General features: G+C 42.4%; 1 protein-coding gene across 4 annotated transcripts in view; it reads right to left on the minus strand.

The window, feature by feature from the left end:
- Positions 1 to 11,086, minus strand: part of LOC109938466 (arf-GAP with SH3 domain, ANK repeat and PH domain-containing protein 1-like) — a 216,114-nt gene that overhangs the window by 141,796 nt on the left and 63,232 nt on the right. Inside the window, exon 1 of one of the 4 annotated variants that reach the window (XM_048608243.1) lies at positions 8,348 to 8,492. The exons of the other annotated variants lie outside the window; for them this stretch is intronic. The gene's annotated coding sequence lies outside the window, so the exon portion shown is untranslated. Of the gene's footprint in view, positions 1 to 8,347; positions 8,493 to 11,086 lie in introns of those variants that run through there. 4 annotated transcript variants of the gene reach the window in all.

The following is an 11,086-nucleotide window of genomic DNA, read 5'->3' on the forward strand; positions in this document are numbered from 1 at the left end:
TTCACCTGCACATCTGCCAATGTGGTATACTGCATCCGCTGTACCCGGTGTGGCTTCCTCTCCATCGGGGAAACCAAGCGGAGACTCGGGGACCGCTTTGCAGAACACCTACGCTCGGTTCGCAATAAACAACTGCACCTCCCAGTCGCGAACCATTTCAACTCCCCCTCCCATTCCTCAGACGACATGTCCATCCTGGGCCTCCTGCAGTGCCACAACGATGCCACCCGAAGGTTGCAGGAACAGCAACTCATATTCCGCTTGGGAACCCTGCAGCCCAATGGTATCAATGTGGATTTCACAAGTTTCAAAATCTCCCCTCCCCCTACCGCATCCCAAAACCAGTCCAGCTCGTCCCTGCCTGCCTAACCTGTTCTTCCTCCCACCTATCCCCTCCTCCCACCTCAAGCCACACCTCCATCTCCTACCGACCAACCTCATCCCGCCCCCTTGACCTGTCCGTCCTCCCTGGACTGACCTATCCCCTTCCTAACTCCCTACCTACACTCACCTTTACTGGCTCCATCCCCGCCTCTTTGACCTGTTTGTTTCCTCTCCACCTATCCTCTCCTCTATCCCTCTTCTATCCGCCTCTCACTCTCTCCCTATTTATTTCAAAACCCCCTTCCCCTCCCCCTTTTCTGATGAAGGGTCTGGGCCCGAAACGTCAGCATCTCTGCTCCTATGATGCTGCTTGGCCTGCTGTGTTCATCCAGCCCTGCACCTTGTTGTCACAAATTTTCCAAGTTTATTTTTCATGTTCATATTTTCTCATACGAGTAATAGCATCCTTGTGAATTTGGCCAGTAACCTCAATTGCTTCAACACCCTTCCTATAGTGTAGGTACTACATATAGTGCTCCAGCTATGACCTTACTAAGGTTTTATATGGATTTAGACTTTATTATTCCATGTCCCTTACCATAAGACCTAGTTTTCCATTATTTTGATGATCTCATCCACGGAGTGTTGCTTTAAATATCATAATAACCCATCTCTCCAAAATTTGTCTGCTCTTCTTGGACACGTAATCTACCCCATTCTAAATTTAACCTCACATTTGCTGACATTAATTACTACCCTTTTATTGTTAATCTTCAATTTTATCGATATGCATTTGTTGCTTCCTTTGGTCACCAAAGTTATTATGCAGGAGTAACATAACAACACCTCCAATGTTAGCCCTGTTTGTAAATCTGGACATCACTTCCTCATGTTCTGTGTCATTTAAAAAAAAAGCAATACATTACAAGCCCAACGAGAGAGATGAAATTCTGGATTTAGTTTTGGGAAATGAAGATGAAAAAGTGAGTGAAGTAACAGTGGGTGACCATATTAGGGATCGTGATTACAGTTTGGTTAGATTTAGTATTATTATGTAAAAGACAGGGTTAAATTCGGAGTAAAAGTTTTAAACTGGGGGAAGGCATATTTTACAAAACTGAGAAGTGATTTGGCTGAGGTGGAATGGACAGGACTGCTAAAGGATAAATCAGTGGTAAACCAGTAGAAGACACTAAAAAGTGAGATCCTTAGGGCACAAAGCAGGCATATCTCCTCCAAAATTAAAATGGCATTGCCAAATCTAGACCACCATAGTTGTCTAGAAAAGTACAGGGAAGATTGAAAAGAAAAAGTGAATGATAGTCACAAAAAACTCAACATTGCAGATAGCCTACAGGAGTATTGAAAGTACAGGGATCAAATTTAAAAAAAAGGAAATCAAGGAGAGGGCATGAAAAATATTAGCAAGCAAGATAAACGAAAACCCAAAGATGTTCTTACCATATACGGGATAGCAAAAGGATAGTTAAGGATAAAGTAAGATCTGCCAGAGATGAAGAAGGGAACTTGTGAAGATGCAGAGGATATGGGAAGAATTTTAAATGAAGTTTTTGTGTCTGTATTCACAAAGGAAAGGGTCGATGTGGATATAGTAATCCAAGAGGAACTGTGTGAAATATTGGACAAAATAATCGGAACAAGAGAGGAAGTGTCAGAGGAATTGGAATTCTTGAAAGTGGATAAGTTGCCAGGGCCAGATCGATTATTGAAGGAAGTCAGGGTGAAAATAACAGATGCTCTGAGGATTATTTTCCAATCTTCACTAGATGGTGGAGAAGTACTGGACAACTGGAGGAATGCAAATAGGGTTCTGCTGTTTAAAAAGAGCACAAAGGACCTGCCAAACAATTATAGGCCAGTTAGTCTTACTTTGGCAAATTGTTAGAATCAATCCTGAGATTCCATGTTACATGGAAAAGCATGGAGTAGTCAGGGATAGTAAGCATGGCTTTGTTAAGGGAAGGTCATGCCTTACAAATTTGGTTGAATTCTTTGAGGAAGTGACAGGACAGATCGATGAGGATAGCGCAATGGATGTTGTCTACATGGATTTTAGTAAGGCATTTGACGAGGTCCCACATGGCAAACTGGTCAAAAAAATAAAAGCCCATGTAATATAGGGTAATGTATCGAATCTGATCCAAAGATGGCTTAGTAACAGGAAACAAATGGTCGATGGCTGCCCTTGCAAATGGAAAGCTGTTTCAAGTGGTGTTCCACAGGGCTCAGATTTGGGACCCCTGCTGTTTGTTTTATACATTAATGATTTGGACTTGAACGTGGGGGACACAATTGGGAAATTTGCAGATGATAGAAAAATGAGCCGTGTAGTGGATAGTGTACAGGATGTCTGTAAGCTCCAAAATTATATAGATGGATTGGTGGAATGGGCAAGAACGTGGCAGATGGAAGTTCACCTCTACTCAGTGTGAGATAATGCATTTGGAGAGGTCAAACAGCAAAAGGCAATACACAATAAACAGGAGTATACTGCAAGAGGTAGATGAAGTGAGAGATTTTAGCATGAAAGTGCACAAGTCCCTAAAGGTCGCAATACAGGTAAATTAGGTTGTAATGAAGGCAAACGGACTGCTCTCCTTTATTGGCAGAAATACAGAATACAAAAGTAGGGAATATAATGATGAAACTGTATAAGACACTGGTGAGGCCATAATTGGAGCATTGTCTGAAGTTCTAGTCACCACGTTACTGGAAGGACATAACTGCTCTGGACAGAGTGCAGAGAAGATTTACCAGAATGTTGCCAGGGCTGGTGTTTATAGCTACAAGGAGAGATTAGAGAGGTTGGGGTTGTTTTCTTTGGAACAGACGGAGACGGTGGAGGGGCAACATGATTGAGGTATACAAAATTGTGACGGGTAGAGATAGAGTAGACAGGAGGAACCGGTTTCCCTTGGATTACAAGGGATGTGAGGAATAACCTTTTTTACACAGAGTATGGTGGCTGTCTGGAGTTTGCTGTGTGAGTTGGTAGTGAAAGCAGAGACCCTAAACTATTTCAAAATGTACCTGGATTTGCACTTCAGGTGCTGTAAACTGCAGGGCTATGAGCATTGTCCAAGAAGATAGGATTAGAAAGGGCATCTGGGCATTTGGGTCAGCATGGACAAGATGGACTGAATGACTTCCTTATGTGCTGTATCATTTCTAAGGATCTATGGTTCTATTCATGCGTACAATGAGCAGAAGTGGTGCAAAACAGAACCTATGTGGGATTCCAACCACTCCAAGTTGCCTTTACTTCCTACTTTATGTTCTAGCCAGTTTTTCATTTAATTTACAATCCTAATCACCCTAATTCCAATCTTCCTTAATGTTTGGCAATAGCCTTCCATATGATGGGTGGAATTTTATAGGGGTCTGAGTGGCACGACATGACTTGCTGCAGAATCAGGCAAAAAGTATGGCTGAATCTGTATGCAGAACTTCTCGGCTCCATATGGTCTGCAACGTAATCTTCAATTACTGCTTGTTCAAACATTGTTTCCACAATGTTTGCCATAAGCTTCAGGTTACTTGTATTTCAAAATGTGAAATAATGTTTTAAAACACTGGTTTTAAAACAATTCTTTCTGATTTCATATACTGCTTGCCATAGGGACAGGGTAGGTAGTTAATGAAGTGTATATGGTAAGATATGGCCAGAATACTTGCTGAGCCTCGCAGCAAGAATTCCTTCAAAAAAACTCAACACAACTTGTACTTAACAAAAAAATGTAAGATTCTACCCAACATGCTGTCAAAGGCTCACTGAAGAACGATGCATTTTTAAAAAATTTACACAACATTTATTTGAAAATTAACAACAAACACCATTTTAAAACACATCCTCCTGCAAATACAAGACAAGCAAAGTGTACAATTAGATACACATGAAAACAAAATGTAAAATTTTGAGATAGAACTATCTATTTCCATCAATGGCTTGTTCCCTTAACATCAAGTTAAATGGCCCAGATTCTCCAATGGCCAAATAACCATTTCTGAAGAGTAAATGGGAGCTGCAAATGGGGACCCGAACGAATTCCTATTGTAGCAGACTCCGAAGGAATCGTCAAAGAATTTGAAGATTCCACTGAGTAATCCACCTACACTTGGAATCTTCGAAAATGTTCACTTAACTCTAAGAACTTGGAGAGTTTCACAGCCACAAGTAACTAGTTACGAAGGAAACATAAACAATTAAACACCTGGTCTAACTTTAGAATAACTATTAATCTGATCCTTAAATTAGCTCACATAATCCCAATAACATCTACCCCAGACCCCTTACACTACCCAAATCCTGACCTGACATCCCTCCTCTGCAAGTTCCCAATGCTCACTTATCCATCTAACATAGCCTCTGATAACGTCTATGTGTTCAATCATCCTTATAGCCTGTTACAGCCTCTGTACCAAATCATTACCATTCCCACCCTAACACAACAATCTTTGCCCTTCCTTCTCCTTGCTAATTCACCTGGTACTTACCATGGGCACACCACTGAAAGGAAACACATTTTCATTGTTACAATAAAAAGTGCATTGAAACTCCTTTAACTAATTCCTTATGTAAAGATATTTTGCTCAACTACCTAATCCCTTAAATAAATAAATATCAACATCCAATAAGCAGTTAGAACTGTTAATTAAAATGCATTTTCTGAAGAAGGGTCCCGACCTGAAACGTCAGCTTTCCTGCTCCTCTGATGCTGCCTGGCCTGCTGAGTTCCTCCAGCTCCACCCTGTGTTATCTCTGACTCCAGCATCGACAGTTATTACTATCTCTCATTAAAATGCTCATTTGATTGTCACTCCATTGTGAAAAATCATAATTTGTGAAATTGGACATGCAGCAGAAATCCTACCATGGCTTATGTCAGCAGGAATGCCAAAATACCTGGCACAGTTTTTTCCTTACGTCTCTATTTTTTTTTTAATCAGGTCCACGTCAGGTTTGGCAGTTCCTTGACAGTATAAACAAATTTGGCATTCTTAATCATCATTCTAATCATCAACAAACTGATGGAACAAATTGTCGACGGTGCTATCAATTGGCATTTGCTCAGAAATAACCTCGGGCGACTGTCTGTGTGCAGTTTGCACATTGTCCCCGTGTCTGCGTGGGTTTCCTCTGGGTGCTCCAGTTTCCTCCCACAGTCCAAAGGTGTGCCGGCTAGGTGGATTGGCTAAGCTAAATTGTCCGTAGTGTTCAGGGGTGTGTGAGTTATAGGGGGATGGGTCTGGGTGGGATGCTGCAAGGGTCAGTGTGGCCTTTTCTGATGAAGGGTCTAGGCCCGAAACGTCAGCCTCTCTGCTCCTATGATGCTGCTTGGCCTGCTGCGTTCATCCAGCCCTGCACCTTGTTGTCTCGGATTCTCCAGCATCTGCAGTTCCTACTATCTCTGATTCAGTGTGGCCTTGTTGGGCCGAAAGGCCTGTTTCCACACTGTAGGGATTCTATGATTGATCTATGATTGAACCGGTTTAGTGATGCTCAGTGTGGATTCCACTAAAGCTCTCTCTGCTCCTGTCTTCATTATAGCCTTGATACAAACATAGACAGCAGAGCTGACATTCAGGGGTAACTGCAAGTTGCTACCCTTGACATCAAGGCAGCATCCTTGGCGATGGTCTAGTGGTATTATCACTGGACTGTTAATCCAGAGACTCAGATAATGTTCTGAGGACCTGGGTTCAAATCCCACAATGGCAGACGGTGAAATTTGAATTAATAAATATCTGGAATTAACAATCTAATGATGACCGTGAATCTACTGTCGATTGTCAGAAAAACTCATCTGGTTTACTAATGTCCTTTAGGGAAGGAAACTGCCATTCTTACCTGGTCTGGCTAACATGTGACTCCAGACCCACAGCAATATGGTTGACTCTGAACTGCCTGCTGGGCAATTAGGGATGGGCAATAAATGCTGCCTGGTCAGCGACATCCTCATTCCCGTGAATGAATAAAAAAGAAGAAATCCAACAGAATATGGCACCATAAGGTCCAAGCAAAACTAGAGTCAATGGGACTCAAGACAAAAACAATTCACTGGTTGGAGTCATACCTAGCACCATGGAATATAGTTGTGGTTGTTAGAGGTCAGTCAGAAGTGAGGATATTCATGGATAATTGCACAACGTTCAGCACTGTTCACTACTCCTCTAATACTGAGTGATTTGTAACCACATGCAGTAAGGTCTGGACAAACCCAGTCTTGGTCTGATAAGTAAAAAATAACATGACAAATAATCTGACCATTTCCCATGATATTCAGTGGCACGGCCATTGTTGAATAGAAACAAAGGAACAGGAGTAAGCCATTCAGCCCCTTGGTCCTGTTCCGTCATTCAATGAGATCATGGTTGACCTGTAGCCTAACTCCATATCCATTATTCATAAATGGGATGAAGGCATCTCTGGCTAGGCAGCAGTTATTGGCCATCCCTAATTGCCTGGCAGGTAGTTCAGAGTCAACCACATGGCTGTTCATCTGGAGTCACATGTAGGTCAGTCCAGATAAGGATGGCAGGTTCCTTCCCTTAAGGACATCAGTGAACCAGATGGGTTATTTCAACAATTGACAATGGATTCATGGTCATCATTTGATTGTTAATTCCAGGTATTTTACTGAATTCAAATTCCACCATCTGCTGTAGCAGGATTCAAACCTGGGTCCTTGGAATGTTATCTGGGTCTCTGAATTAACAGTCCAGCGATAATACCACAAGGCCATCACCTCCCCCTCCATATACCTGCCTTTGGCCGATATCCCTTAATTCATTTTAACACAAATTTATCCATCTGAGACTGATCAAGCATCAATCGCCATCTGTGGAAGAGAGTTCTAAACCTCTACCACCTTTTGTATATAGAAGTGCTTCCCAACTTTTCTCCGGAATGGTATGACCCTAATTTTTAGACTAGGCTCTCTAGTTCGAGAATCTCTAACCACTACTAGTATCTTGGGGAGTCACCAATAACTAGAAACTGAACTAAACCAGCCATATAAATATCGTGGCTAAGAGAACAGGTCAGTAGTTAAGAATTCTGTAATGAGTAGCTCACCTTCCATCTCCCCAGTGCCTGTCCACCATCTAGAAGCCAGGAGTGCAACGGAATACTCTCCACTTGCATGGAAGAGTGCAGCTCCAATGACACTCAAGAAACTCAAAACTATCTAGGACAAAGCAGCCAGTTTGATTGCCACCCCAAACATCACCATCAATATTCGCTCCCTTCACCATTGATCCACAGTGGCAGCAGACACATGGGACCAGACCCTACTTGTAAGATTCCCCCATGCTTCATATCATCCTGATTGCTAACTTAGGTAGTTGGCCCAAATATTATTTAGAGGACTTTTAGTTTCATGTCATGGAAAACAGCTGTTCTATTAAAAAAGTATTTCCTTCCTTGTACTACCTTGGAATTAAAGACTAGACATTGATTTTTGATTTAAAGTTGATTCTCTTTGTTGCATTATGCTGCAAGTTCAAATCAGGCAAATTTTTCATTGTAACCATGCGCTGAAACTATGGACATTGGTCTGGCTTCCATTGAGTGGCGCACAATTCATCTCAGTTATGTTCAAGCAAATCTTTAATCTACTGAAACATGTGGTTGGAAGTAAATAAACTGTGAAATTCAACTTTCTGATTAAGTTAGATGTCATTATTCTCTTTCTGTGGACGTCTTGCTGGTGAAGTAGACATTTTTACCTCCTCTGTCATGTTACTGGAGGATCGCCCCTCACTTAGCACTATCTTTGTCACTAACACTGACAACTCTGCTTTGAGAAACAACAGACCACAGTTTTGTTTGGTGAGGATAGGAATGGAAAACATTTTGACCAGTCTTGTAATATCTGTAACTACTATCTTATTGAGAGCATGAAGCAATTCTCTTATGCCAACATTGGTAATTTCACACAATGACATAACAGCATAACGGGCTGCAAATTGAACAGAATCACGGGTAACAGTAAAGCCCTACCTGACAAGCTCAATGTATTCCACACCCGCTTTGAACAGGAGGTCAGTGAAAGGATGTCCCCTTTCCCAAAAGCCTCAGATGCACTTGTATCCACGGTCATCGCTGCTAACATTAGACCGGCCTTCTTGAGGATGAACCCACAGAAAGTGACTGGCCCAGATAGAGTCCCCAGCCGTGCACTCAGATCCTGTGAGAACCAGCTGGCCGGAGTATTCGCGGACATCTTTAACCTCTCCTTACTATGATCTGAAACCTGCTTGAAGAAGACCACCATTATCACATGCCAAATAAAAATTATGCAGCTTGCCTCAATGACTACCACCTGGAGGCACTGACTTCCATAATTATGAAGTGCTTTGAGAGGTTAGTCATGGCTCACATCAACTTCAGCCTACCAAATTGTCTTGATCCTTTGCAATTCACCTACCAGTGCAACAGGTCCATAGCCTTCTCCCTGCCCCGACATTCATCCCTGGAACATCTGGATAACAAAGCTACCTACATCAGGCTCCGACAGTTTCACTTTTAACACCATAATTCCAAACAAACTCACCTCTGAACTCCGAGATCTAGGTCTCAGCTCCCTCCTTTGTAACTGTATCCTCGACTTCCTGACCCACAGATGTAAACAGTAAGAAAGGCAAAAACACCTCCTCCACCATAATGCTTAACACCAGTGTCTCACAAGGTTGCATACTTAGACCCCTACTACTCTTTATACACTCATGACCGTGTGGCCAAATTCTGCCCCAACTCCATTTACAAGAAACCACTGTTGTAGGTCGGATCTTAAAGAACGACAAGACAGAATACAGGAAAGAGATTGAGTGCTTAGTGGCATAATATAAAGACAACAATCTCTACATCAACATCAGCAAAATAGAACAGCTGAGTATTGACTTCAGGAAGCACAGCCAGACCATCACAGAAGCCAACCTTCCACCCATGGACTCTACTTACATGGCCCGCTGCCACAGAAAGGCAGCCAACATCACCTCCTACAACCTATCCCGTCAGGCAGAAGATACAGAAGCCTGAACACAGGCACAAGCAGGTTTCAGGAACAGCTTCTTTCTGGCTGTTATCAGACATAACAGACTGACTCTAGCCTCAAATAATGTAACTTGCAACGTAACATGTGTGCCTCTAAGTCTTTTTGATCTCTACATCCTTTGCTCACTGATCTGCCTGCACTGCTCGTAAATAAAGCCTTTCACTGTATTTCGGTACATGGTTTAATAAAATCAAAATCAAAAATCAAAATCACATCCCTGTCTGCATCAGTGATGTTAAGGTGGAAATGATCAAGAATGTCAAGTTCCTGAGAGTGATGATCACCAACAATCTATCCTGATCCACCCACTTCCATTTGATGATCAAGAATACACAACAATGTCTCTACTTCTTCAGGAGGCTAAGGAAATTCGGCATGTCCACAAGGACTAATTTTACTAATTTTTGTAGATATACTATAGAAAGCATCTTATCTGGATGCAACACAGTGTGGTATGACAATTGCCCTTCATAAGACCACAAGAAAGTTCAGAGAGTCGTAAACACAGTCCAGACCAACATGCAAAACAGCCTTCCATTGACTTCATCTAAACTTCCTGCTGTTTCACTAAAGCAACCAACATGATCAAAGACCCCTCCCACCCCAGTCATATTCTCTTCCACCCTCTTTTGTCAGGGAGAAGATGTTAGAGTTTGAATACATGTATAAATAGACTTAAGAGCAGCTTCTTCCCCATCGTTATCAGACTTTTGAATGGGTCTCTCAAAAATTAATTCTGATCTCTCTCTCTCTGCAGCTATAACACTGTATTCTGCACTCTGTTTTGCTACCCTGATGCATTTTATCTGGTATGATCCGCCTGTATAGCATGTAAAATAACACTTCTCACTGTGTCTCAATAAACATTACAATAATAAATCAATCAATGAATCATAGATTCTTTCTTTTGTTTGGGCTTCAGTTCAAGTCCAAGAAGTCCAACAAAATTGGACTTTGACTAGTTCATCAACAACAGTTAGTTTCTGAGCCAGGTGACTTCTTAAAACTGGTTGAATATTTTCTTCTACACAAGGCTCTCCAGGCCAAGATATGCACACAAGCACAAAGCAAAGAGTATTGATAGTGAACCACATATATATTTTCAACTCTCATAGATTGGTCGTGCTGCATTGTTATACCCTTATAACAATTACAATACAATACAATTCAAAACAGCACAGGAACAGGCTCAGAGATAGTAGGAACTGCCGATGCTGGAGAATCCGAGACAACAAGGTGCAGGGCTGGATGAACACAGCAGGCCAAGCAGCATCATAGGAGCAGAGAGGCTGACGTTTCGGGCCTAGACCCTTCATCAGAAAAGGGGGAGGAGAAGGGGGTTTTGAAATAAATAGGGAGAGAGTGGGAGGCGGATAGAAGAGGGATAGAGGAGAGGATAGGTGGAGAGGAAACAAACAGGTCAAAGAGGCGGGGATGGAGCCAGTAAAGGTGAGTGTAGGTAGGAAGTTAGGAAGGGGATAGGTCAGTCCAGGGAGGACGGACAGGTCAAGGGGGCGGGATGAGGTTGGTCGGTAGGAGATGGAGGTGCGGCTTGAGGTGGGAGGAGGGGATAGGTGGGAGGAAGAACAGGTTAGGGAGGCAGGGATGAGCTGGACTGGTTTTGGGATGCGGTAGGGGGAGGGGAGATTTTGAAACTTGTGAAATCCACATTGATACCATTGGGA

The sequence above is a fragment of the Rhincodon typus genome, chromosome 19 (assembly GCF_021869965.1).
Source record: "Rhincodon typus isolate 14 chromosome 19, sRhiTyp1.1, whole genome shotgun sequence".
Lineage (NCBI taxonomy): Eukaryota > Metazoa > Chordata > Chondrichthyes > Orectolobiformes > Rhincodontidae > Rhincodon > Rhincodon typus.